This window comes from Vulpes vulpes, chromosome 3 (genome assembly GCF_048418805.1).
Source record: "Vulpes vulpes isolate BD-2025 chromosome 3, VulVul3, whole genome shotgun sequence".
Lineage (NCBI taxonomy): Eukaryota > Metazoa > Chordata > Mammalia > Carnivora > Canidae > Vulpes > Vulpes vulpes.
In genome coordinates, this window is record NC_132782.1 from 39,885,768 (window position 1) to 39,911,826 (window position 26,059).

The following is a 26,059-nucleotide window of genomic DNA, read 5'->3' on the forward strand; positions in this document are numbered from 1 at the left end:
AGCTTAAGAAACAGAACATTTGATCCTTCTTCAAATCCAAAGATGAAATTGAAGTTGCAGCTCCTACCACGATGGCGAACTTCGCATGGGTTCTTGGCCTCCCTCCCCTAGAGTTGACCCAGCGGAAATGATAGGAGCCAGGACCTCACTGCTGCTGCTGCCGTCACTCCCAGAAACACTGGATCCTGACTCTACCACACTCACTCAGAAAGATCAGGTCGTAAAAAAAAAAAAAAAAAAAAAGAAAGATCAGGTCGTGCTTGCCTCTGTGCATTATCCCATCCACGTGCAAAAATCCCTGGTGGGGCATCTGACTGGTCAAGCCCGGGTCACATGACTGTGCCCTCACTGCTAAGGGCTTAGAAAGGCAATGTGCTCCCCTGGGGATCACTCTGAGGGCTGGAGGGGCCCTGCCTCCATTCATTCTATAAGTTCCCCCAACAGGAAGGAGATTCAGACAATGAGCACAAAACTAGGAGCAGTTCACTCCACCTGGTATGGATGGTCCAGCTCAGGCCGGGCGTCCCAGGGCCAGCTGGAACAGCCAACGTCCTACTTCTCAACTCCATTGGCTGTTCCTCCCCCCCTCAGACTCAGCATATTCAACTCTGAGTCTATTGCCTTCCTCCTTCTCCTCCTTCTCCTTTATTCCTTTTCTTAGCGAATGGCATTGCCATTTTCTAGTTGCCAAATCAGAAACATGGGGGCCACCTTGGAATCCCCTGATATTTTCTTTCTTCAGTTTTAACATCTTTAGAACGTATGTCCAGCTTGCCTCCTTTGTCACCAGCTATGTGTTCCCTGCTTGAATAAGGCCCCCATCATCCTTCCCCTCCAGGGGCCTGTAGTTTGAGTCCTCTTGTCGCCCCCCTCAGGTTCCCCCCCACCAAGGCAGATCCTGAAATAAATTATTTGATTACAGGTAAGTTATTTGGGAGGTGAAGCATGCAGGATAGGGGAATGGGGAAGTGAGACAAGGAAGAGAAAGCGGCCAAGAGGCCTGTTACCAGGCACCTGGAGCTGAATCTGACGGGGCATAGCACATACCCCAGAGTTAGGTGCCAGCCCTCCCGGGCCACACTGAGGCTGTGGCTGGAGCACGAGTTCTCTGACACCTCAAGTCTGCCACGGGCCACTAGGTGGGTGCCAGGAGCCAAAGCCCACTCCTGGGTACCACGGCGCAAGTGCTGGCAGTGGGAGGACTGGAGTTGTAGAGAAGTCCTGAGGGTGACACACTGGTGACAGGTGACACAGGCCTTCTACCTTTCTTTCTTTCTTTCTTTCTTTCTTTCTTTCTTTCTTTCTTTCTTTCTTTCTTTCTTTTCTTTTCTTTTCTTTTCTTTTCTTTTTTTCTTCTTTCTTTCTTTCTTTTCTTTTCTTTTCTTTTTTTCTTTCTTCTTTCTTTCTTTTTTTTTTCTTTCTTCTTCTTTTCTTTCTTTCTTTCTTTCTTTCTTTCTTTCTTTCTTTCTTTCTTTCTTTCTTTTCTTTCTTCTTCTTTCTTTCTTCCTTCTCTTTTTTTAAGGCTGAGAAGTGATCACCTGAATTGAATCAGAGATTGTCAAGCACCCAAGGCTCCATTATGTGCCACTTTTTTATTTTAAGATTTATTTATTTATTCATGAGAGGTAGAGAGAGGCAGAGACACAGGCAGAGGGAGAAGCAGGCTCCGTGCAGGGAGCCTGATGTGGGACTCGATCCTGGACCCCGGGATCACGCTCTGGGCCAAAGGCAGGCACTAAACTGTTGAGCCACCCAGGGATCCCCCTACTTTCTTTCTTGCAGATATTGTACCCCTCCCTTAACTCAATTTTCTATTTTTAAGCCACAGTGATATTTTTTATTTATTTTTATTTTTTTAATTTTTTTTTAACTTTTATTTATTTATGATAGTCACAGAGAGAGAGAGAGAGAGAGAGAGAGAGGGAGAGAAAGAGGCAGAGACATAGGCAGAGGGAGAAGCAGGCTCCATGCACTGGGAGCCCGACCTGGGATTCGATCCCGGGGTCTCCAGGATTGCGCCCTGGGCCAAAGGCAGGAGCTAAACCGCTGTGCCACCCAGGGATCCCAACACAGTGATATTTTTTAAATTGCAATCTGATCATGTCATGGCCCCACTGAAAATTCTTAGGAGGCTTTCCAGAGCTTTTCATAAAAGGTCAAATAATTTAGCCAAGCATACAAGACCTTTCCTTCATCATTTGTCTCTTGCTTACTTCTTCAGCCTGACCTCTTACTACCTCCTGTCTCTAGCCCCTTGCAAATACAACTTCCATTTCTACTGAACCATTGGCAGTTCTCAGGGTGTGCCACATTCTCTCACTCTTCTGTACCTCTGCATGTGCCAGCTCCTCCTCGGAACACTCTTCCTGGCTCCTCCATCTGGCTCCTCCCAGACTATAGAGATGCTGAGCATGTGCGGCTCTGGGTAGACAACTAGAGTTTTAGTCAGAGCAGTGAGGGAGGAGCAGGGGTGTTCCTTGTACGTGTTCCTTGTAAGACTCTATCCTGAAAATGTGTCCTACTGCTAATAAAATAAAAATAGAAATAAGAAATGAGGGGCACCTGGGTGGTTCAGCATCTGCCTTCAGCTCAGGGTGTGATCCTGGGGTCCTGGGATCGAGTCCCACATCGGGCTCCCTGCATGGAGCCTGCTTCTCCCTCTGCCTCTCTCTCTGTGTCTCTCATGAATAAATAAATAAAATCTTTTAAAAAAAAGAAATAAGAAATGACTGAATGGGAATATCAAAATCCAGTACTATCAAATATTTGAATCGTACGAATAACTCTCTTAGTTCAAATTCTTCACTGTTCACCAAACAACCTTCTGGTTATAATATGACTTAACTGCTTACAGGGAACGTATGAGCCATGCCAAAATGAGCATTCCTTTCTGTGTCACAGTCATATTTCTTATTAAATGAATAAGTTACATTATGATTTACATATCAGTCCCCTGTGCGTTTGGTTGTCATGAAGTTGTCTCCTTGAGTCTGATAACTCTGGGGCACTGTGAAGATTATAGTTTTGAATCTGTAGAGCCAAAATCCGTACGTATTTTTGACTCCCGTGATGTCACCAAGATAATCCCCATCTGTGAGGTAACCAGGCAGCTGGTTTTCCTATGGCAACATTCTCCTTCTTTTTAAGGTGTAATGATTTATCCTTCTTTTTAAGGTGTAATGATTTATCCTTCTTTTTAAGGTGTAATGATTTAAGTCTAACTAACTGCTGTTGGTTTATTGATTTCTGGAGCCATGGTTTTTTTTTTTATTTTTTTTTAAATTTTTATTTATTTATGATAGTCACAGAGAGAGAGAGAGAGGCAGAGACATAGGCAGAGGGAGAAGCAGGCTCCATGCACCGGGAGCCCGATGTGGGATTCGATCCCGGGTCTCCAGGATTGCACCCTGGGCCAAAGGCAGGCGCCAAACCTCTGTGCCACCCAGGGATCCCTGGAGCCATGGTTTAAATGCCACCTTCTGTATCCAGAGATGTTGCCTGAAAGACATTTTTTTGTAATCTGCTTTTCTGTGGGTGGTTACATGTGGAACAAAGCAATGAACATCTTCTCATTAATTGCTCCTTAGACCTGTACACTTTTGGAGACTGGTGACTGGACAGGCTTCACTGTTGAAAAGAATTTATCTTTGGGCAATATGCAAACTGGCTGATTCACACAGACTGACTCTGTGGTTTTATTGAACAAGTCGGCCTACGTCAGATGATTGAATCCTCCATTTAAGGATAGAAGGGTTCTGATTTTTTTTTTTTTAGAAGTGTCATGTAGGTGAGAACATTAATGTGGAAGATTATCCTTCTGTGATTATACGGTTCCATAGGGATATTAAATTGGTAAATATCAAACCTGAGAAGCACTTTTTAATCCCCCCAAAGAAAATGAGCTGGATAATTATTTTAAGTTAGTGATACATGGTTCTCTTCACTCCTTCTGTGCAAGCTGAGGGATGTCTAAATAAAATGTCACCCATCCACAGTTTAATTAACTAATTGATTAGTTTTCTGCTATGTTATTAGCTCTAAGTATCTACCCTGAGAACTTTTGTGCTCACACAAAACACATTAAGAAGTCTAGCTAGATTATCACTTCTGATTAGATGTGGAACAGAACACATATTGATACAAACACTTGAGTTGCAATAATCAAGTTGCTTTCTTACCAAACAAGAAGTGGATCAGAAATTTGATCTATAGAGTGTAGCCATCTTTCAGAAGAGATATCATTGAGCTGTAAAACCGTCCCACTCATGCTCTCCTTTGTGCTTTCTTTCTCCTCAGGCTGGATGCAGATTACCCCCTAAAAAATGACAGTAGAATTCCATGATGTGAATGAGGCTTGGGTAACCATGTGGAGGAGAGCGCATGCACTGGCCCAAGTTCCCCACCAAGACAGGAGCAAGGACATTTTGTTGTGGGAGCCGTTCCATACTTTGGTCTATTTGTCATGTTAATCAATCTACCCTACCTGATATATTAATGAGAAATATAATGTGTGAAGTTGGTGAAATCAGGGGGATGTGTAAAGTCATCAGAACCCTGTGACAAAAACAGAGACACAAGAAGGGAACTTCAGACTGCTTACAAAAGCAAGAGTTTGACCAAAGAGAGTTAAGGTTTTGGTAAAAGCCAACCATACACGCATCATCACTGGTTATGTTGATAATGAGTGCCCAGCTGATATTATTATAATGAGAACAATCCCATTTCTAGCTGGCTTTACCTGGAGAAAAGGTTTAGGGTGTAGTCTTGGTGTGGAGGGATATGTGCTGAGACAGAAGATGGGATAAAACAGAAAAGAAGTTGAAACATCTTAAAAAGGTTAAATTGAGCATGTCTGAGATCTTCTCAGGAGTACTGAGAATGTGTTTTGCAACAGGCTTTATCTGTTCAAAGTCAGTGAAGATAACAAACCAAACAGTGCCCTGTCCACCTGGTCATCATGACTGACGTCGCTGCCAGGAATGAACCTTGGGCTGGAAAATGGTGGCTCTCCTGGTGATATGTGTAATTTGGCTCAGGATGGTGGCATTTGTGGCAGCTACTGCTTAGACAGCAGTCCACACTAACAGGAGATGGGGCCAGGCCCATCAAGGGGTGGTCGTAGTAGAACAGGGAATCAGCAGTATGTTTTACTGGAATTTATGTTTTTACTCTTTTGCTAGTACAAACCAGATTGTAGGGAACAACCCTACACCCTTAAAATATGTCTCTGCGTGGGACGTGTTTGTGAAGAATGGAAATTCTTAGACATAAATTGTGTTTTGCTCTTTTTTATCTTGTCACTTTTTGACATTATTTTTCTTAGCCCCTCAATATTTTAATAGTTTTAATGGTTAAAACAACAATAAAGTATGTATTAGGGTCCTATGGCAGCTGGTAACAGAAAACCAGCCTCATAATTATTAAAAGAAGAAAAAAAGGATATGTTATTATCCTACACGGAAGTCTGCTAGTATGATGACTTCAAAGTTATTTTATTCAGTGGCTTAACATCATTGAGGACTGGGATTCTTTCCGTGTGTCCACTAAACCCCTCTCAGGATAATAATTAATTAATTAATAAAGCACACCTCTAGGTGGCAAGGTGATTATAAGAGACAATGGATGGTTTCTCTCTTGGGCCTCTTTTTTAACAGTGAGGAAATTCTTTCCAGTTGCTTCCTGGCACTTCCCTTAAAATCATATAATCCTATGCTTGGATCAATCATTGGGAGGGGATGGGATCATCATGAGGATGTTAGGCCAATTAGGATTCACCCTCAGGGACTGAGGCAGGGCCAACCTTTCCTGAGGCAGAAGGCCTGAGAAAGAAAACACATAGTTGTAAGCAACTAAAGTTCTCTAAGAAAAGAGAAGAGGAAGGAGGAATGGTTGTTGGTTAGACATCTAACAATGTCTATCACAGATCATGTGTGTTATGTCTGCTTTCGCAATAATCTATGTTGTTAAATCTATGCCTTAAAAAATTTGATAACTGTGTGTTGACAGGTGGTGGTTACACTTAGGTGGTAAGCAAGGATTGGGTAATGTATAGAAGTGTTGAATCAGTATGTTGTACACTCTCAACTAATGTAACATTGTTATGTCAACTATATTTCAATTAAAAAAAAACCTCAAATCAAATTTCTTATCCATTTGGAGTAATATTTTTATCAGTATGTCATGGTGGTATTACTGAATTGCTGACAACCGCATATGCCTTCAGAGATGTATTCAAAATAAAGTTCCTTCCAGTTTAAGCGAGTAACAGAACTAATGTAATTTAAAAGATATTTTTAAAAATTATTTTCATTCTTTTGAAACCAAATCACTAAATCTCAGGTACAATGGTCCTAGAAAAGAGAAAGAGCAAATTTGTGTGTGAGAAATCTTGTTTCAAGTTTATGTCTTTATGTTGATTTAAAATAGAAATGCCATCTTAATCTGCTTGTATGTTAACTCCTATTGTATTGGCCAACTCATATTTTAAAATACTAATTTGACCTTGAAGATTTATTCATAGGCTTTTAGAGTAGACAAATGCTGCACATTAATTAAACTTGACTTAGGGACAGCTTATTGGCTTCATGTAGGTTCGAAAATTTAGATGTTGTTTTTCATTATAGCTGCAGGTTCCAACCACAATTCATCTCAAACTGTTGCAATTTAACCCCTTCTTTTGGTGTTTTAAAGACATTGATTCTCTGAGAGAAAAAGGAAAGAAGACATTAAAGAAATAAAAGTGTAATAGAGCCAGCTGTTTTTGGAAACATTTCAAAACTGGAGTCCTCTGCATATTATAATCTATACATTTTTAAATGTAAACAAAGATAGGCCTGGAGATTTTAAATATCGTTATCTCCAGTGCAGTGGTCTGTTCTAAATGTTTAATCTAAATGTTTTTCTGCTCCCTGCTGTTTCTTTTCCCTTGGCTTGCCGGGGAGTATAGTTGTTTATTATTATTTTATGAACACAAATAATACTATATTATTAAATGCATACTATTATAAATAAATATTAAAATTATTATTATTGTTATTCTCCTCAACTTCTTCAGTCTTCAGTCTCCCTCCCACCCCCAACCTGGTTCTCTGTGTATAGTTACCGGCTTGCTTAGCACAAACATTGTACCCAGATACTCGAGCCTCAATTCCAGTGTCACTTCTGAATCTTCCCTGCCCCTCACCCAAATCATCCAATTGCTCCCCCACCCCCATGTTTTGTGCATTATACCTTCTATGTACCACTAAAATAATTTGGTCTCTGTAAAGACATTTGCTACTTTGGCCTGCTTTGCTTATTCCCAATTTTCCTTTGGAGAAGCTTCTTTCTCACTCTTAGTTCAAGTGGTTTGAGTGGGGCTCCAGAGGTGGACATGGAACCCAGCCTTGCCCGGTCAGCAAACCCCATTTGCCTGTCCACACTGATGGGTTAGAGTGATGGACACACATTCCAGTTCTTCCAATGAGATCCACACTTGGAACTTTATTGGAGCTTCTGGGGCTGCTTATAGGTTGAGATATAAGCCTGGAGTTGCTTATCCATCACCGTAGAATCAAAGAGAAGAGAAAGATAATGAGTTTGGTGGCGTTGTTTGGGCTGTTGGAGCTAGCCACACCTAGAACCCTGCCTCAGGGCTTTTTGGTTCAAATTTCATTTTTGCCGATTCTGAAAAGTTTTCTGCTGGACCATCATTTTTCCATGCCCACTTAGCTCCCCCGTAGTCCTTCTCCTCAAGTAGTCTTTTTGTCTACTCCAACAATTTCATTCTTTCTTTGAAACTCATTGCAGGAGTTACTTCCACTTGAAGCCCTCTATGATATCTCCCCCTAGTAGGAGGGTAGACAGTCCTGTGTTCTGCAAAAATGTATTATGTACAAAGTATCCAATGGCATAAAGTCAATGTGATTGTTAGTCTATGTACTTGTTGGCCTACTGTTAGACACAACTTACTGCCAATCAATCTCCGTTCCCCCCTTTTTCTTATGGTAGACTCCGTATTTTGTTTGGAGTAGCAATATGCCTACCTTGAGTAATTGTCTTCCCAGAATCCTGTGCCACAGAGGTAGGTTTGCTGAACAGTTTTGACCGGGAGACATAAAGGAATGCCTGCTGGAGAGTTCTGGAAAAGATTTCATTTTCCTGATTCAGGCCGTGCTCTTTTCCTCCTCTAGTCTTTCCCTTCCGTCTCTGCTGTCAGGAGGCAGGAGATGGGAGGTAGAGGGGCTACCTGGCAGCCTGAGTGACAAGCCATATGTTAGTGACAGTGGAGCAGAAAGATATTTGGAGCTACAGCCTAGATGACTCTGAACTGCCCATCTCTGGTTCTGACTTTGGGCAGGATATATCCTATTTAGTTAAGCCACTGTAACTGGATTTTTATATTTGGATATTTTATTTGGATTGCATCCTAACAGTTTTGTATTCTATTCTGCTTAAGTCTATGATCTTCTTAAAAATAGAGCGTAGGCATTTACTTCTGAACCCTGTTGGTATGTAGTAAAGCTTCACTCTAATGCTAAAAATGGGATTCAAGCCTCAGATCCATTTCAATCCTGAGACCTTATGGTTTTATTCTGTAAACCACTTACAATGCAGGCTCTCACTCCAGCATCTACCTCCTTCTTCAGCTCCCCCCCCTTTTTTGTTATTTTGTTTTATTTTTACTTTTCCCCCATGTTTTTATTTATTTATTTTTTACATATTTTTTAAATTGGAGTTCAATTTGCCAACATATAACACCCAGTGCTCATCCCATCTAGTGCCCCACTCAGTGCCCATCACCCAGTCACCCCCCCCCCACCTCCCTTTCCAGTACCCCTTGTTCGTTTCCCAGAGTTAGGAGTCTCTCATGTTCTGTCTCCCTTTCTGATATTTCCCACTCATTTTTTTCTCCTTTTTTTGTTATTTTAAAAGGCAGCCCCAGACCAGGAAGCAGAGGTTGGTCTCCACTTCTCTGTAACATGGGTTACTGTTGATGTTACCTTCCTTGCTTAATAAACTTCTAACCATTTATCCACATTTGTTCTTGTTTCCATTTCATATATGGGACTTGTGAAAACTTCACCATGAGACTGAAATTTCAGATTCCTTAGAATATGGTTTCACTCAGAAAACACTTAAAACAATAATTCTGACTTAGGAATTCAATATATTAACAGCTGCCAGTATCGGTCATCAAGTTTGGCTCCTTGAGAGGCTGCCTTGGGCCTCAGGTAAAATTCTTCATCATCCTAGGTAAAAATGCATTTCCTTAGGCCCTGACTCTTGCCTCAGGGGACCGATCAAGCTGATGGTGATGATTATTGTAATGAGCAGTAATTACTGTTGGCTGAACACTGATTCCAGAATTTCTGAAGAAAGAAAGAAAGAAAAAAACCCAAGCTATTATTATAGCAGGGAAGAGAACTTTATTCCATATGACACGCGCTGTTTAACTTCCATTAGCAGAAAAGGAAAATTATTCATGTATATTTCTCATTCATCAGTGGTATCAAAGAATTCAAAATGGGCATCCCCTAATTAGCTTCTGAAAGCACAAGTGGTGTTATCACCCAGAAGGAGGCAAAATTAGTTATGTCCTTTCATTAAAAAGAAGTTTACTGGAAAAACAGTCCCGTCTTAAATTAACCACACAAAGGCTTTTACTCTACTAGAAGCAGGGACTAGATTCCTTAGATCATCACTAAAGTCACTCCAAGTCATAGATGCTCATAGATTAACCATTTGCAAGAAAAGAGAAAAGAAGTCCCCTAGTTGTTTGGTGGCTTCCTGCTGAGACGGAGGGACATAGAATATAGGATCCAAGATTTTCGGGCCATGGGACGTAGAGAACCTAGATCTTAGAGCTAGAGTCAAAATAGTGATTTTAGTCATCAAATATCAAACCTCTTCAAAGGACATTCAAGGGATGCCTGGATGGCTCAGCGGTCGAGCGTCTGCCTTTGGCTCAGGGCGTGATCCCAGGGTTCTGGGATCAAGTTCCTCATCATGTTCCCTGCATGGAGCCTGCTTTTCCCTCTGCCTGTGTCTCTGCCTCTTTCTCTCTGTGTCTTTCAAGAATAAATAAATAAAATCTTAAAAAAAGAAAACAGAACATTCAAGAAAGCCAATAACACCTGTGCAACCCAGGTATTGTCCTTAAAGATCGACCAGATATTGTTTTTAGATTACCCAAAGGCTTTTCCTTATTAAATTCTACTTCTGGAGAATGTCTTTAAGACTAACTTACTTACTCTTGAGATATCAGTTAAAATAACCCCATTTGTTGAAAAAGCACCACAAAGAAAAGCAAACTAAGGAACACTATAACGTGAAGGTAGGATGGTGGCTGTTTTAGAATGAATGGTCAAGGGGAGGAGGTAACTTCTGAGCCATGGTAAGACGGAGCTGGATCCGGGATCCGGGAGGCAAGCATTTTAGGCAGATCAGTGAAGTGGAGTCTTGGAGACTTTCTGCAATACAGAACGTTCGGGAATGTGCAGGGGCTCCCCGTGCTAGGGCAAACAAAGGTGAGAGTTGGTGGGAAGAGCCATCTGAGATGAGGTGTGAGGAGCTAGGCAGGGGCTGGATCACATGGGCCTTAGGAAAGAGTTCCTATTTAGTGTAAGTGGAATGGGAAGCTGTTGGACATGAACTGATCTCATCTGATCTCATCTATGTTTTTCAAAGACACACAGGCTGCTGTGTAGAAAATGGATGTTGTGGGGTGAGACTGGGGATAGGAGATATCAGGAGGCTGTTGGGTGAGTCCACGTGAGGACTGATGATGACTGGACCCGAGTAGTGGGAAGGGGAGAGACAAATAGGTTCACGAGGCATTTTGGAGAAAAGCCAACAGAATATTTTGATGAATTGTACATAGGACAAGAGAGAAAGAGAAGAATCGAGGATTGAACTGAGTGGATGATGTTGCCACTGAGTGAAATGAGAAGACTAGAGACCGAGCAGATTATTTTGTGGTTTTAGAAAAGAGAAATTGTGGACATACTGAGGTTCTTTTTAGATATCCAAAGGGTTGCTTAGAATGTGAGGCTGACCTTGATAAGAGTGTTTTCACTGGAGTATTGGGGAGGGGGAGAGATACTAATGACAACCCTTTTAAAGAAGTTTTAAAATGATGAGAAACAGAGATATGGTATGATAGCCAGATGGATGCGGAGTTAAGGAAGATTTGTTTTGTTTTAGGATCGAGGATACTCATTTAAGATCAGGGATATTTTGTTTAAGATTGAGGACGTATAATTTGTAAACCGTGGAAAGAAACTGGGAATGCATTCCTATGAAGGGAAGAATGAAGTCCCTTAGGAGATAAGAAGAGAAGAGATCAGGAGCAAAACCAGAGGGTTGGTCTTGAAAGGAGCAGGAACTCTTTATCCATAGCCAGTAGAGGGGTGCAGAGTGTAAGCATAGATGTATGTGATTTTGTAGATTTGGAGGGAAGAAGATGAGGAATTCCCTCCAATACCTATATTTCCCTAATGAATTTTGAGGCTACGCCATCAGCCAAAAAGGGTGGGGAGGGGAAGGGGGATTTAGGAGATTTGGGGTAGAGAATAGAAGACGTAGTGTGGCAAACTGAAAATCTGAAAGCTTAATAGGGTTTTGAGCTGTGCTGTGTGCCCTACTGAGATTTGTGATCGTGGATTTGAATTTAAAATAAGCAACGTGGTCTGTTATGTGTTTTTCCCTAGGGAGCTTTGGCTCAGGCATGAAGTAGTTGTGGCAGCGAGTTTAATGGCATTAGGGGACTTCACGAGGGAGATGAGGGTGAGGAGAGGGTGAGCATTTGCACATAATTATAATTATGGACTACGGGAATCTGGGTACCGGGACACGAGAAAGTGATGAATGGTGCAAAAGCAATTGGACCAATGGATCAAAGATCTCTATAAGGTCAAAGACTTATTGTGGAGGGAGCACTTGAGTAAGTGAGTGGAAATCATCTGGAGAGCTATTAACACATAGTTCATGCCCTACCTCCAAAGATTCTGATTTAGTTAGTTTGGATTGGAACCTTAGCATCAGTGTTTTTAAAAAGCTTTGTAAGTGGTTATAGATGCAACTTTGGTTAAGAACCACCAAGTAACAGGAAGATGGACAGTCAGTTCATGCTTGAAGACTAGTGGTTAGCTGGAAGGAGTGCGGCCACTGAACAACTGGTGGTTGTAGGGTGGCCACAGTGCAACCTGAGAATGAATAAGAGTTTTCTCTTCCCCTGATCAAACAATGTCCCAAAGGGTAAATTTGAATGTAACTGCGGTAAATATTAACTGGGATGATAATCCCAGCTGTTAAAAGAGGTACCTTTCCACTGTTACAAACCTTCGTTATGGGGGGGCTCTCTGAGCTTGCTGTGGTGTGGTAGCTGGGGAGAGGAAGGATGATCTCGTCAGCATGGCAAGGCTCTGGGAGGGCCCTCTCAAAACATCTGAGTCATAGGTGCTCTGAAGTCCTCCATGGGGCCTCGCCCCTCTCAGTGTAAAAATGTTACCTTGTATGTATATAGTCAAAAGTGATAAAAGAAAACAACAGAAAAGCAACCCAAAATGCAAATTCCCTGTCACCATCTTCCACTCATTTTATAGACACTCATTTTTTATGACAAGATTGGCACCCGGGTGACTCAGTTGATTAAGCATCTAACTCTCGGTTTCGGCTCGGGTTATGATCTCAGAATCGTGAGATCAAGCCCCAGGTCAGTGCTCAGTGCAGCCTCTGCTTGAGATTCTCTCCTTTTGCACCCCCTTCTCTCTCCTTAAAATAAATAAATTATATATATATATATATATATATATATATATATATATATATATATAACCCAAACCAAACCATGATAAGATGTTACTTATGGTCCAAAGAGATAAAAAGAATTTTCTTTATACCAATCAACAAAAATATCATGACCGAACAGTCTCTGATGAAGTCCTATAAACAGCAAAGAATGTTTGTGACACACAACACTAGTTCCTAGTCTTGCTGAATTATGTACCCGGGAATTGCCAGGGTCACCCCAGGAGCCAGAAGAAGGCTAGCTTCACGTGAGGTCAAATGGGTGGGCCTTTCTGCACTGGCTCCAGCCAAGCACAGGAACCAGAGAGATAAGCTTCTAGGTTATAAGGTCAACATAGGGCCTCTTACCTGGATGGCCACAAAACTATCCAAATGACAGAAGACAGATGTGAAATCAAAGAGAAATCAGAGAAAATGCCATATAGCGTTTGGCCATGGCTGGGTCTGGAGGTTACGAACACTGAGTAAAGTCAAATGTGGCCACAGAACTTACAGAACTTTCTCAGGCAGAGCTTTCACTGCTTATTCCCATCACTGTGTAGGCAGGGTGAGCAGCAGCTCTGCGCTGTAGGGGTGGGGGTGGGGGAAGCATAAACTTTTTAAAGGAAAATAAACTGCATGGCTTTAAAAATGTTAAAGGATGCTTTCTGTTGGTTTTAATCTAAAATGGAATTTATCATAAAGAGATGAAAATGATCAAACAGTGTCCAAAAGGGTAAATTAAAGGGTAAGTTTGAATGTAACTACAGTAAATATTCACTGGGACGATAATCCTAACTGTTAACATGACTACATTTCCATTGTTACAAACATTTGGTTTAACTTAATCCACAGAATATATTACTGCCAAAAGAAATCTCATTGACAAGAGTTAATGCATTGGTTACTCTTAAAACTATCCCTTTTTAACTGTTGACTTACTGGTAGTGTTCGTCATGGAAAAGACCGTTTTTATTACCATTGTCATCAATCTCAGTGTAGTTCAGAGATATTTACTTGTAGTCACTACAGCTTAGTCCTTTGCTGGTTAGAATCCACATGTGTGAACAAGAGCCCAGAAGTTCCGGTGAAGCTACATTTCTATCGGATGACAGCGTGACTGTGATTGGATCTGTTGACAGTGTTTGGCACAGCTTCCAATCCAGATTCTTTCGACTAAAGCCAACAGGCAAGAGGAAGCAGAAACAACATGCACAGTGAACTCATTAAAAATGTTTTTAATATGATCAACATTGCTTGGAAGTGCTGAGGGGTTGGGTGGTGGGTGGGGAGTCTATAACACTACCTTCCAGCTTCTCAGATATACCCTAGACTCGGATTGGCAGATACCTCCTAATACCTCAGAACTGCAACAGGAACACAAATTAGAAAGCATCACCAGACTCCTTCAAAGCCAGCATTTCAATGAAATAATGTAATACAGTGGAAAGGTCTTTGGACAAAAAGAGAATCAGGAAATATAAGTTGAGCCCCCAGTTCAATCAATCATCAAATAGATAAGTCATCTTGGCCAAGTCATTTTCTTTCTGGGCATTGGTTTCCTAATCATAAAATGAGAGAGGATCTAGTATACCAATGGTTTGCAAATAGTGCTCCTCTGGACCCTTCAGGAAGGAGCAGATGGGGAACCCTACCAAGCTATTCATTATTTTAGGTAGTGGGGCTTTCTTTGAAAAAAGATTTCTGTTACTAAAAAATTTCGAAACTAGTAGATTAGATGTTCTTTAAGGTCTCTTTAAGAATAAATACTTTGAGTTCACAGCCGCGGTTTCCAAATTTTTTGATCATGTGGATTAATCAGTGAAAATGTTTTTGCCATGTATTCCCAAAATAAATATTCAAAAATTAGATATGTATATTACTGTAAAATATATTCCATATAAAACATTTCCCCCAAAGTGGAAATGTCAAGGGGGAGATAAAAGTGAAACTTTTAAAGTAAGTCATAAAAAAATAAAGTAAATCGTAAATTTGTTTTTTAACCATTATAGCTCTTCATGGTCAGTCATGATACTTTCATTACTTAACATTAATATTAAAGCTTTTAGTGAAAATAATACTATTTGAATACACCGTATCTTGATTGGTTGGTTCATTGTTTTTCACATTACTGCGTAGTACCTGTCAATTTTCTATTATTACTGTAGCGCTCAGAGTAGATCTTCAACATTAATAGTGCTTGTGTCATAATCTACAAACAAAAATTAAATAAACAGTCTATGGCTCTGGGGTTTTCCAAATCATTCAAAGATCACAAGATATTGGAAGACGGTAAATTCAGTGTTCTTAATTCCAGACAAAATATCCCACTCTAGTATAAGCAGAGAGGTTTTATTAAAAGATAGTAGGAAGTTTACAGATCTTTAAGAAGATCAGAGGACCAGGCTTGGATGCTTGACATAACTAGAAGAAATGCCCTCCCACAGCACAAGACTGATCTAGCAAAAACACAGTGGCTATCCCTGCCTGCTTCTGAACATGATGCTTGGGCTTGGATGCTAGAAACTTCAGCACAGCTGCTCCAGGAGTTCTGGATGCCTCTGCCTCTGGGCTTGTCTGGAAATCCAATCACCTCCTAGTGACCCCTGCCTCACGTGCTCATTCTGCCTTCATATCTCTGTATGAGTCTGCTGTTAGAAGGTCTGCGCACTATTAATTGTAATTAACAGGGTGGGTGTAGTCATGCTGTCCCCTAAGGAGTCCTGGTAAGGAGAAGGGGCATATTGAGTAGGATGGTTGAGAATGAAGAAAGAGCTATCCCTTCTCAAGAGGGGCCAGAGTCCAAATTACCAAGTCCGTGAAGGCAAAGCTTGGCTGGCAGCTTGACTGGAATTGATCTTTGAGCGGTCCTGAGTAAGAGTAGAGTGAGCACCAGGGCTTCCTGGGAATAGCCAGGCTCAGCTTCTGATGAGTGGTTTGGTTGCTCTAGGTTAGGTCAGCTTGTCTGAGTTAATATGAGGGTGGGCAGAGGCTAGATCCAGACCTAAGGAAGAGGAGGGCAGCCCCCATGAGTTGGGAGGTCACTGCTCTCAGGAAGCCAGGCTGGTCTCAGGCCAGGGTCAAGACAGATGCTAAGTAAGACAGATTCAACACACAAGATGAGAGCCAAATGCTCAAAATCTGTCCAGAAACCAACACCCACTCGAAGCAAACTTTTGATTCAGGACATGGGAGCAGCCAACCACCACCAGACCCTAATCACTGGGGTAAAGGAGCTTCTTTATACTACCAGTGCAGCCTCCAAACTGACCAGGCCATCGGGATTCCTAACTGACGAGCCACATTAAGGCAATGCTCTACTTGTCTACTGCTGCACAACAAACCGCATTAAATATAATGGTGTAAAGCAATAATCATTTTATTATGTTCACAGAGTATGTGGATCAGAAATTCAGATAGAACAGAGAAGGATGGCTTATCTCTGCTCCACAACATCTGGAACTTTACCTGGTAAGATTCAAATGCCTGAAGGTGACTCAATCAGCTGGAATTCAGGGGCTGGAATCCTCTGGGGACTTTTTCATTCACTTGCCTGGCATCTGGGCTGGGATAACTCAAAGGCTGGACACAGCTGGAACTCTTGTCCAGAGAACCCCTGTGAGGTCTTTCCATGTGGATTGGGCTTCTCACAGTGTGGCCATGGAGTTCTGAGATGGAGCACGGAAAAGGAAGCATTCAGAGAGCAAATGTTCCAAGGCACCAAGGCACATATGTAGAAGGTACATGGACTTTTATGGCCCAGGCTTGGAAGGCACAAAACATCACTTCTGCTCTTCTCTATTGATTCAAACAGTTGCAAACCTGTGTAGATTTATGGAGAGGAGACATAGACACCACCTCTTGATTGGAAGAGTGTCACAAAATATTGGGACGATATTTTAAAACTTCCACTAAGAGGAAATAAGAAAAAGAGAAAAGCTCAAAAGCACATCAACTACATACATATAAATACTGACCGATGCTTGCTAATAAACAAACTTAGTTTAGTTTATTTAAACAATAAAATAATTGAGGACTTGTCATGTACTAAGTAGTGTGTTATGTGCTAGGGATACGGAACTAAGGCACAGCCCTCAAGGAATTTACAATCCACTGGAGAAGACAAATGAACATACATTTTTGTAAGTAAAGGTCAAGTGAAGAAAGTGAAGCAAGATAAATAGTATACAACTGCTGCAATAGCCTAGAGTAAGGCATAATTAATATAGTAAAGAGTCTGCGCTGTCCATGGGGAAGCACACAAAATTAGAAATTAGTCGGGCCTGACTCTGAATCCGATTGTCACTATTTCCTAGACTGAGCTATGTAAAAGCACTTTTTTGTAAGAAATAATTGAGTATCAATTATTTCCTATTGTTCAATCCAATACTAGCTAGGTCACCCTGAAGAAGTCACTTAGCCTCTAAAAACATCAGTTCCAGCACCTGTACAATGAGTTTTAAAATGCCATATGGTTATTTATAAAAATAAGGTAACATTTGCGAAATGCCAGTGTCATGCTTCACACAAAGTAATTGCTTGAGAAACAGTTGCTTTGTAATTATTATTACCATCATTATAGAAAACCTTAGAGACAAGGCTGATTCTGAGATGACACTTGAAGGCTGAACATGCTTTTTTTCTTATTTTATTTTTATTTATATATTTACTTATTTATTTTAAGTAGGCTCCACACCTAGCATGGAGCTCAATGTGGAGCCTGAATTCATGACCCTGAGATCAAGACCTAAGCCAACATCACAAGTCAGACATTCAATCGACTGAGCCACCCAAGTGACCCTGAAAATGCTCTTGATGGCCAGATGAGGGGGGTGGGATGAGTGATTTCAGGCTGACCAGAAACATGTGAAAAGGCTATTTTTTGTGATTCTGCTTATTTTTTTTTTTTTATTTATGATAGTCACAGAGAGAGAGAGAGGCAGAGACACAGGCAGAGGGAGAAGCAGGCTCCATGCACCGGGAGCCCGATGTGGGATTCGATCCTGGGTCTCCAGGATCGCGCCCTGGGCTAAAGGCAGGCGCCAAACCACTGCGCCACCCAGGGATCCCTGTGATTCTGCTTATAAGTGATATTTGGTTCTGCATTTGTTTTGGGACCTAGACATTTATTTTGAATAAAATATCCAAGAAAAAAATATTGAAACTGGAATTCACTAACAGCAAACCACTATAGGTATTTTCAAGTCTAGATATCTTGGTGTTTTTACGGACTGAATAATCTGCAATACGTCCCTTCTGAAATCACTGAAGCATTCTGCTTAATAACTAAAAATGTTGCTGAAATAAAGAAAAGGAAGTCATTGTACTGAATACAAAAGGGAATGAAAATCCTGGCAGCCTATAGTTGGGGAATGGGAAGCTAATAGCTTTGAGAACTCAGAGCTTACGTTTCAAAACCTTCATGGAATCAAGACATAAAGTTCTGGTCCAACACTAGTTGGGAAGTTAGAAATGATACTTTTGCATGAAGTTTTGTTTCAAAGAGTTACGCCATCAGTGAAAGGCTGATCTAGAAAATCATCAGCTCACCAGAAAAGACATAACAAGAAAGCTTCTATTTCATCTGGCTTCTAGGTTACAAAGAAAAAAGTCTTCCCTGACAATTTTTTCCAATAGACCTACTATCACTCATTTCTGTGGTTCTAATTACACTTCCTCCATCTTTTGGAAAACCCCAGGATAATAAATGGACTTTAGTCAATGATATTTGGGATGCCTTGGTGGCTCAGTCAGGTAAGTATCTGCCTTCAGCTAAGGACCCAGGGGTCCCAGGAATGAGCACACATTGGGATCCCTGCTCAGCAGGGAATCTGCTATTCCCTCTCTTTCTGCCCCTCCCTCCACTTGTGCTCTCTCTCTCACTCCGTCTCTGTCTTTAAAATAGATAAATAGGGATCCCTGGGTGGCGCAGCGGTTTGACGCCTGCCTTTGGCCCAGGGCGCGATCCTGGAGACCCGGGATCGAATCCCATATCAGGCTCCCGGTCTATGGAGCCTGCTTCTCCCTCCGCCTGTGTCTCTGCCTCTCTCTCTCTCTGTGACTATCATAAATAAATAAAAATTAAAAAAAAAATAAAATAGATAAATAAAAAATTTTAAAAAATGAAGTTGATGATATTCCTTATATCTGATATTTGATAAAAGCAAATGTAGGGTTCGAGGAAGATCTGGCTGTGACATCTGTCACCCCATTGATTGCTATGGTTGATTCAGCTGATCTGGCTGGCTAGGCAGGTGTACCCTTCCTCCCTTATCACTCCATGGACATGACTCCTGAAGCTACATGCTCCCTCAAAGAGGATGGAGGACTGCTGTTCAGTCAAGGGTATAATTGCACTCCCCTGCTAGAACCTCCAAACAAGCTCTCAAAGAGAACATAGAGTAGCCAAGCCTCCAAGACTCCAGGCGAATCCAAATGAAGTGCTGCATGTGTCTCCCTGTCTTTCTTTACAAGGAAAAAAAACCAAATATAAAACCACTTTGGAAGGTAAGTCTTCAAGAAATATTAAATGTGATTCCCACAGACAAAGTCTTGCTGAAGGTGAACTAACAATTCAAAATTCTAAAATATGGGAAAACAATTTATCTGAACAATGTCCAGGAGATACAACAAACAGCAAGATTAGACTTCTACCAACTTCAAACAATAGAACTGTCAGATAAAAGACATATGCTTAAAATGTTTAAAAGCTTAACCTTGAAACTGGAAATAAGAGGACAACAGGCAGTGTGAAAAGATAACAAGAACATCTTTAAAAAACCAATAAAATTATAAAACTGGAAAAAATATGATTGAAATGGAAAAAGTTAAACAACAGGTTAAATAGTTGGTTAGACACAGCCAAAGAGAGAATTAGAGAAATTGAATATAGATCTGAGGAAATTATTCAGAATGAAACACAGAAAGATAGAAATAGAATTTATGAAAGAAAGGCAAGCAAATATGGAAGGTAGCACAAAGGGATCCAACACATATCTACAAAGAAAGCAAGAAAAAGCAAACTGAGAGGCTGAGGGAGAGGCAGTTTTAAAAAAAGGTAATTGGGGATCCCTGGGTGGCGCAGCGGTTTGGCGCCTGCCTTTGGCCCAGGGCGCGATCCTGAAGACCCGGGATCGAATCCCACATCGGGCTCCCGGTGCATGGAGCCTGCTTCTCCCTCTGCCTATGTCTCTGCCTCTCTCTCTCTCTCTCTCTCTCTCTGACTATCATAAATAAATAAAAATTAAAAAAAAAATAAAATAAAAAAGGTAATTGTGGAGCATTTTCTAAAAGTGTTGCAAACCCAAATCCTCACATTCAGTAAGGGCCACAGGTTGTTAGCAGGATGTGTTTTAGCACTGGAGAACAAGATGAGTTGGATATAAATACCCCTCAGGGGACTATTAGGAGACACCCTAGAGCTACACACAAAAACAACATGCAAGAGAGAGGCAGGACTTTGGTGATGAGGAGAGATTGCTTCAGTTGGGAGGACCATATCTAAAGTTTACTGGAGGAAATGATGTTTGCCTTGGATCTCAAAAGATGGTAGACTGAACATGTGAAGAAGTGTAATCCATCCCACAAACCACTGCCTGCCCAATTTCTCTAAGGCACAGTTCTGATAATATCGTACCTTTATTCAGAGTTTTCAAGGTCTCTTATTTTCAAGACAAAGCCTCAAATTTTTGTCTTTCATTCAAAGCCCTTCATGGCATGTGCCGAACCTATCTTTACAAACCTATTTCCCATAAAGTGTCTCCTTGAATCTCATAACTCAGGCAGACTGAGATTCTTAACACTTCTGGTGCATACCTCATGCTTTCCCACCTCTCTTGCTATATCCCCTATCTAGAATAATAACCTTGAATTAAAGGTAATAGATTAGGGCCTTATCCTGAAAATAGCTAAAGGATCTTGAAGATTCCAAGTAGGAGTAATATTATCAGAACTGTGCGTTAGGAGGATTTGTGCAGCAGTGGCATGAAGAGTGGATTAGAAAAGGAGGTTTCTGGGGGCGTCTGGGTGGCTCAGTGGTTGAGCGTCTGCCTTTGGCTCAGATCATGATCCCGGGGTCCTGGGATCAAGTCCTGCATCAGGCTTTCTGCAGGAAGCCTGCTTCTCCCTCTGCCTATGTCTCTGCCTCTCTCTGTGTGCTTCATGAATAAATAAATAAAATCTTTACAAAAAGAAAAAAAAGGAAAAAGCAAAGAGGGAAAGAAGGTTTCTGACACTAAGGCACCCATGCTCCATGACTATTATGTTGTGCTCATCTGGGGGACACAGGTGCACAGATTGCTCATTTAGTGGGATGAAGAAACCTGAATGGGGTTGATTCCGTAGAGATTTTAAACACAAATGCCGTGAAAAGCTCAGTCTAACTAACATTAACACAACAGAAATAGATGTATTAAAATAGTATTCACTATCTTGGCTTCTCTGCATTGATGCTTTTACTGCATCCAGAAGTGAAAGTGTCTCCTAGAGCCCTTCAGAACGACAAACGTCCTGATGAGTACAACAAATACAATTTCAGAGTTTCACTTCAATGTCAACTAGCTAAGTGAAAACCTCCATATGAGTTGGATGGTAATATTTTTGTCTACGGACTATTACTTCTAGACGGGTTGAAGCCCAGACCAATTCGAAAGGTATTATTGTTTCTCTACGCAATGGAAAATTCTTCCTCAGTTTTGAAAAGTATTTTTCAAGAATGTTTATAGAATTGATTTGGAAATTTTTTTCTATTAAAACCCAGCATCATAGCATGTTTTTAAAAACATCTGAAGCCCAAATCTCACCATATGTCAGACTACTAGTATATCTTATATGAGCATTCAAGGTAGATAATTCAACAGATCGGTTCCTACAGTCTCTTCTGGGTACAGTTGATTCCCCGTACCAAAATTGTTTCTTTCCCAGTCTCAGAATTGTGCATGCTTCCTTACCTTAACCTCTGAAAATGGACTGCTTATAATACATTTGCTAAGGGACATGCATCATCATTAAAAAAAATAAAGCTTTACCTCCATAGGTATGTTTCTGGGAAAAGTGAGTATAAATCAAATTTTTGTAAGTCAAATCATATTTTAAATGTCTCGGGGGAACTCATTATTTAATAAAATAGCATGGAGAGAATAATCACATTGTGATGTGGCTTTTCATAAAGCAGGGCACACCTGTATCACACTCTGTCATGGCTATGGGCTTCAATCTAGAGCTGAGTTTGAGCGTAGCCAGGTCTGCCTTGGACTCAAGTCAAGGGAATTAAGTTACTGAGTACTGAGGATCTTGTTACAAGGCAGTCTCCTTTATAAGCTGTGTCAGCACGGGTCCTATAGTTAGTGCTTTATAAAGATGTGGAAAATCTGCTATATCTATAAGTTTAAAAGTACATTAAGCAAATTAACTCGCTTTGATGATGTCTCTATTTTGTCATGTCAGCCATAATTATTTGTTTGACTGAAGGATTTTAAAGGAGTGTGTATGTAAATTTCGCAAATCCTTTATTTCCTGGTAGGGATCTAGACTCAATCAATAGGTTCACGTACTGAGAGTAAAGATAACAGCTAGAATCATGAGGATAAAAACGTAAAAACACTAAACCAACAAAAAATTGTGCAAACAAAATCTTTTTAAAAACCAAAGAGCACTTACTAATCCCATGAAAACCCACTTTCTCTTTGAATTGTCAGTGCGGCTTGCATATTACAGGGAGAGAATATGGTAAAACAGAAACAGTAGATATCTTCGAATTATGACTTTGTATTGTCGGGGAAGACTTGCAATAAGGTGGCCGGGGCAGAGCAGTGTCTGTCAGTGGGGTCTCAGTGACCCTCATCACACGGTGCGCAGATCCTGTTGCTTCAGTTCGTCTGATAGATGGTCAGGATGCTGCTTGTATGGGATGAGCTGAGTACAACCCTGATTCATATGGACAGTAGGAACAAGTACACAAGAATCCCTTGAAAATATTTAGCTAAAATCCAATCACTTACACACACGTTGGTGCCTGTTCGAACTGCAATGTTAAGATCTAGTTGCTCCAGCCAGTTTTACGTACAACAGATGCCTCAGACTTCAGCTATTTGAGGGGACAATGTGCTGAGCAAAGAAAAAATATCTTATTCTAGATGGGGATGGAAAGGGCAGTGTCCAAGACCCCTGACTAGCACACACACACGTACACTACACCTTATCATTATGCCAACCAGAGAATGTCAGAACTAGGGGTCTAAATAGCTCCATTTGTCAAATTTCTGCTACGCAGCACACACTGCATTGTAGGCACTTGGTATACATTGTCTTATTCCTCACAATAACCCTGCAAAACATGCGTAATTATTCCCATCACACAGAGGAGAAAATGGGGACTCAGAGACATTCAGCAACTTGTCTAAGGTTACACAGCTGGTGGTTTCCAAAGAATTCCAGAATCTTTGATAAAATTTCCCCTTTTTTTTAAACAGTGCCCCCAAATGGCTCACTTAATAGTATATACAAAAGCTAGCTTTCAATTCTTGAAGATCCCAACTTTTAGCTACTGACCATTTAGAATGTGGACAGCTTCCAGGCTCCAGAACCAACTATCTGAGTAATGAAACTAGAATATGCAGATGTCACACAGAGCCCTGAATTCATTCTATCCCAGATGAAGAATCTCTTCTATAGAGAATTTTATGGGGGAGACAAGTAGAACTTAATTATTCTTACAAAAAGCTTTAAATTTGACTGTGTTCTAGGTTCAGTTTATCAGGTGTGTGATTGAGTTAAAGGACCTTCCAGAAAGAGACAACACCAAACTAAGTACTTGGTGAAGTAAAGCATTGTGTTGGCCCATGGGAAGGGGGGCTAGGGATAAGAAAAAGAGGTGACAGGGATGCCTGGGTGGCTCAGCGGTTGAGCACCTGCCTTTGGTCCAGGGCGTGATCCCACACGTGTCCCACATCAGGCTCCCTGCATGGAGCCTGCTTCTCCCTCTGCCTGTGTCTCTGCCTCTCTCTCTCTGGGTCTCTCATAAATAAATAAATAAATAAATAAAATCTTAACAAAAAAAAAAGGAAAAAGAGGTGACAGTTACATTAGTTTTATAGTTTTCAAAGCATTTTTAGACATTAATCCCATGGGGGAAGGAATGACCGTTTTCCTGCTGCATGGAGAAAACGAAGCTTAGAGAATATAAGGCATGGACTCCTTCAAGAAGCCTCTAGCTAAGAGGGGGGAGGACGAGGTGGAAACCAAGGACTCTAATGTCAGGAGGGAGAGAGAAGTGTCAGGGACTTGACAACAGAATACTGAGGTGGGGGTGAGGAGGAAGTGGGGGGAGTGCCATTCTGGGGGACGACCAGAATCTTGGGAAAGCCTCACCAGTGGCATTAGTCTTGAGGCCAGCAGTCAACCCATGAAGGTAGCTTTTGAAGGCCTAGGTTCCTTGTCTCCATCCTCTCCCAGGGCCAAGGCAGACAGACAGCAGGATTGGGAATGGGCTCAGCCAGGGAGGTGTCCTCATCTAAAGCAGAAGGAAGGCACATTCCAGAGCACCGCTTCCCAAACCTCGGTGTTCAAGCGAATGTCTTGCTAAAATGCCATTTTTGATCCAGTAGGTCTGGGTTGGGGACCTGAGACTCAGTGTTTCTAATAAACTCCTCCAGGCAATGCTTGATGCTGCTGATCCACGGGCCACCCTGGGAGGTGGGGGGCTGGGGGTGGGGGAGGAGCATCCACTTCACCGAGCAGCCTGAGAAGAGCAGACTGCTCGGGTCTCACGCCAGACTTAACTGGATCAGAATTCGCATTTCGACGAGATCCCCAAGGGGCTCATAGGTGCATTAAACTCGGAGAGCTGCTGTTTGAAGCGCAGGAGGGGCCCGAGGAGGTCCGGACGTCTCCGGCAGGGCCGTCCCGCCGCAGGCCGCTTCTCTCCGCAGGGCCCCGGGGAGCTGCTCCCCCGGAGCCCGCACCAGTAGCAACCGCGGAGGTGCTCGCCTCGTAATCCTCGTCGCTGGTTCCGTTCCGCCGCGACCGGCGCTTCCCCGGGGCGCCCCAGCTGCGCCGCAGCCCCGCGCCCGGGCCGCTACCGCGCACAGCGGGCGCCCCCGGAGCTGCGGCGGCGCGGGGCGGCCAGGCGGGGGCGCCGCAGACCAGGCTGTGCGGCCCGGGGCGGCTCCGAGGGCGGCTCCGAGGGCGGGGGAGCGGCGGGAGCGGCGGGGCCCACGTTCCCACACGGCGGGAGCGGCGGGAGCGGCGGGAGCGGCGGGAGCGGCGGCTCGCTGCCTGCGGGCGGCGCGCGGCTCCCGGACCGCGGCTCCCCGGGGAGCCCCGTCGGGGAACAGCCCCCAGCCCCCAGCCCCGGGGCCGGCCTTCCCCGAAACAACCGCCGATTCCAGCCCCGAGCTGCGCGAGGGCCTCGGGGCCCCAGGGCCGACCACGGAGCATCATTATCATCGTTACTAAGGGGCCCGCCGCCCGCCGCCCGCAGCCCCCCGCCCCCCGCACCTTCCCCCCTGCGCGCTTCCGAAGTCGGGGCGGGGCGCGTTGAGCGGCCCGAGGGTTGCAGGAGGATTGTAAAACCTAACGATTTGCTAAGAAATCGGGGCCGAGAAAACGCAATTTACAAAAGGGCGAGTTTTACGGGGAGAGAGGGGCGCGGGGCGGGGAGCGCACGGCCGCCGAGCCCCCGCCCGTGCTCGCAGGAGCCTCCGGCCGCGGCCGCGCCTCCCTCCAGCCCCGCCGCGGGCGCCGCGAGCCTTTCGCAGGAAGAGGAGGTGCGGGGGCGCCCCGGGCCGCGGCGCCGGCGCATCCCCCCGCCCCCGCCCCCGCCCCCGGTCCCTGCGGGCCGCGGGTCCCAGCCCGGCTCCCGGTCCTCGCCGGCGCAGGGGGCGCGCGTCCCCCCGCAGCCTCCCTTTCGGGCCGGAGCGCAGCGGACACTGCGGCTCACACCCTGGCGCAGCCGCCGCCGCCGGGATGCGCGCGTCCCCCCCGCCCGCCGAGGTGCTCGGAGGATGTCGGGCTAAACCGACCGTCTTAGCACTTATCAGAGCCTACGTGCTCGGTCTCGAGGCTTATCGGCTTCGGCCAAACTTTGTGCGTGTGTGTGTGTGTGTGTGTGTGCGTGTGCACGCGTGCGCGCGTCTCCACCCTCCTCTCGCCTCCTCACCCCCGCCCGCGCAGGGCGAAGTAGTCCTATATAGCGATGATAAATATCCCTGTTGATCACTTGATTGATTACCTCCCTGAAAGGTCACGCGGGCTCGCAGTAATTTCCTTTTGCCTAAGGCTCCCTTTTCACTTT

The 26,059-nt window shown here is 43.2% G+C and overlaps 1 long non-coding RNA gene across 1 annotated transcript; it reads right to left on the minus strand.

The window, feature by feature from the left end:
• Positions 1-1,448: 1,448 nt before the first annotated feature.
• LOC140598119 (uncharacterized) lies at positions 1,449-24,967 on the minus strand. Its single transcript, XR_012000246.1, has 4 exons — positions 24,136-24,967; positions 8,025-8,235; positions 4,179-4,315; positions 1,449-1,538 (listed from the first exon to the last, which is right to left on the minus strand). It is a non-coding gene; the product is annotated as an uncharacterized lncRNA (long non-coding RNA).
• Positions 24,968-26,059: the final 1,092 nt, after the last annotated feature.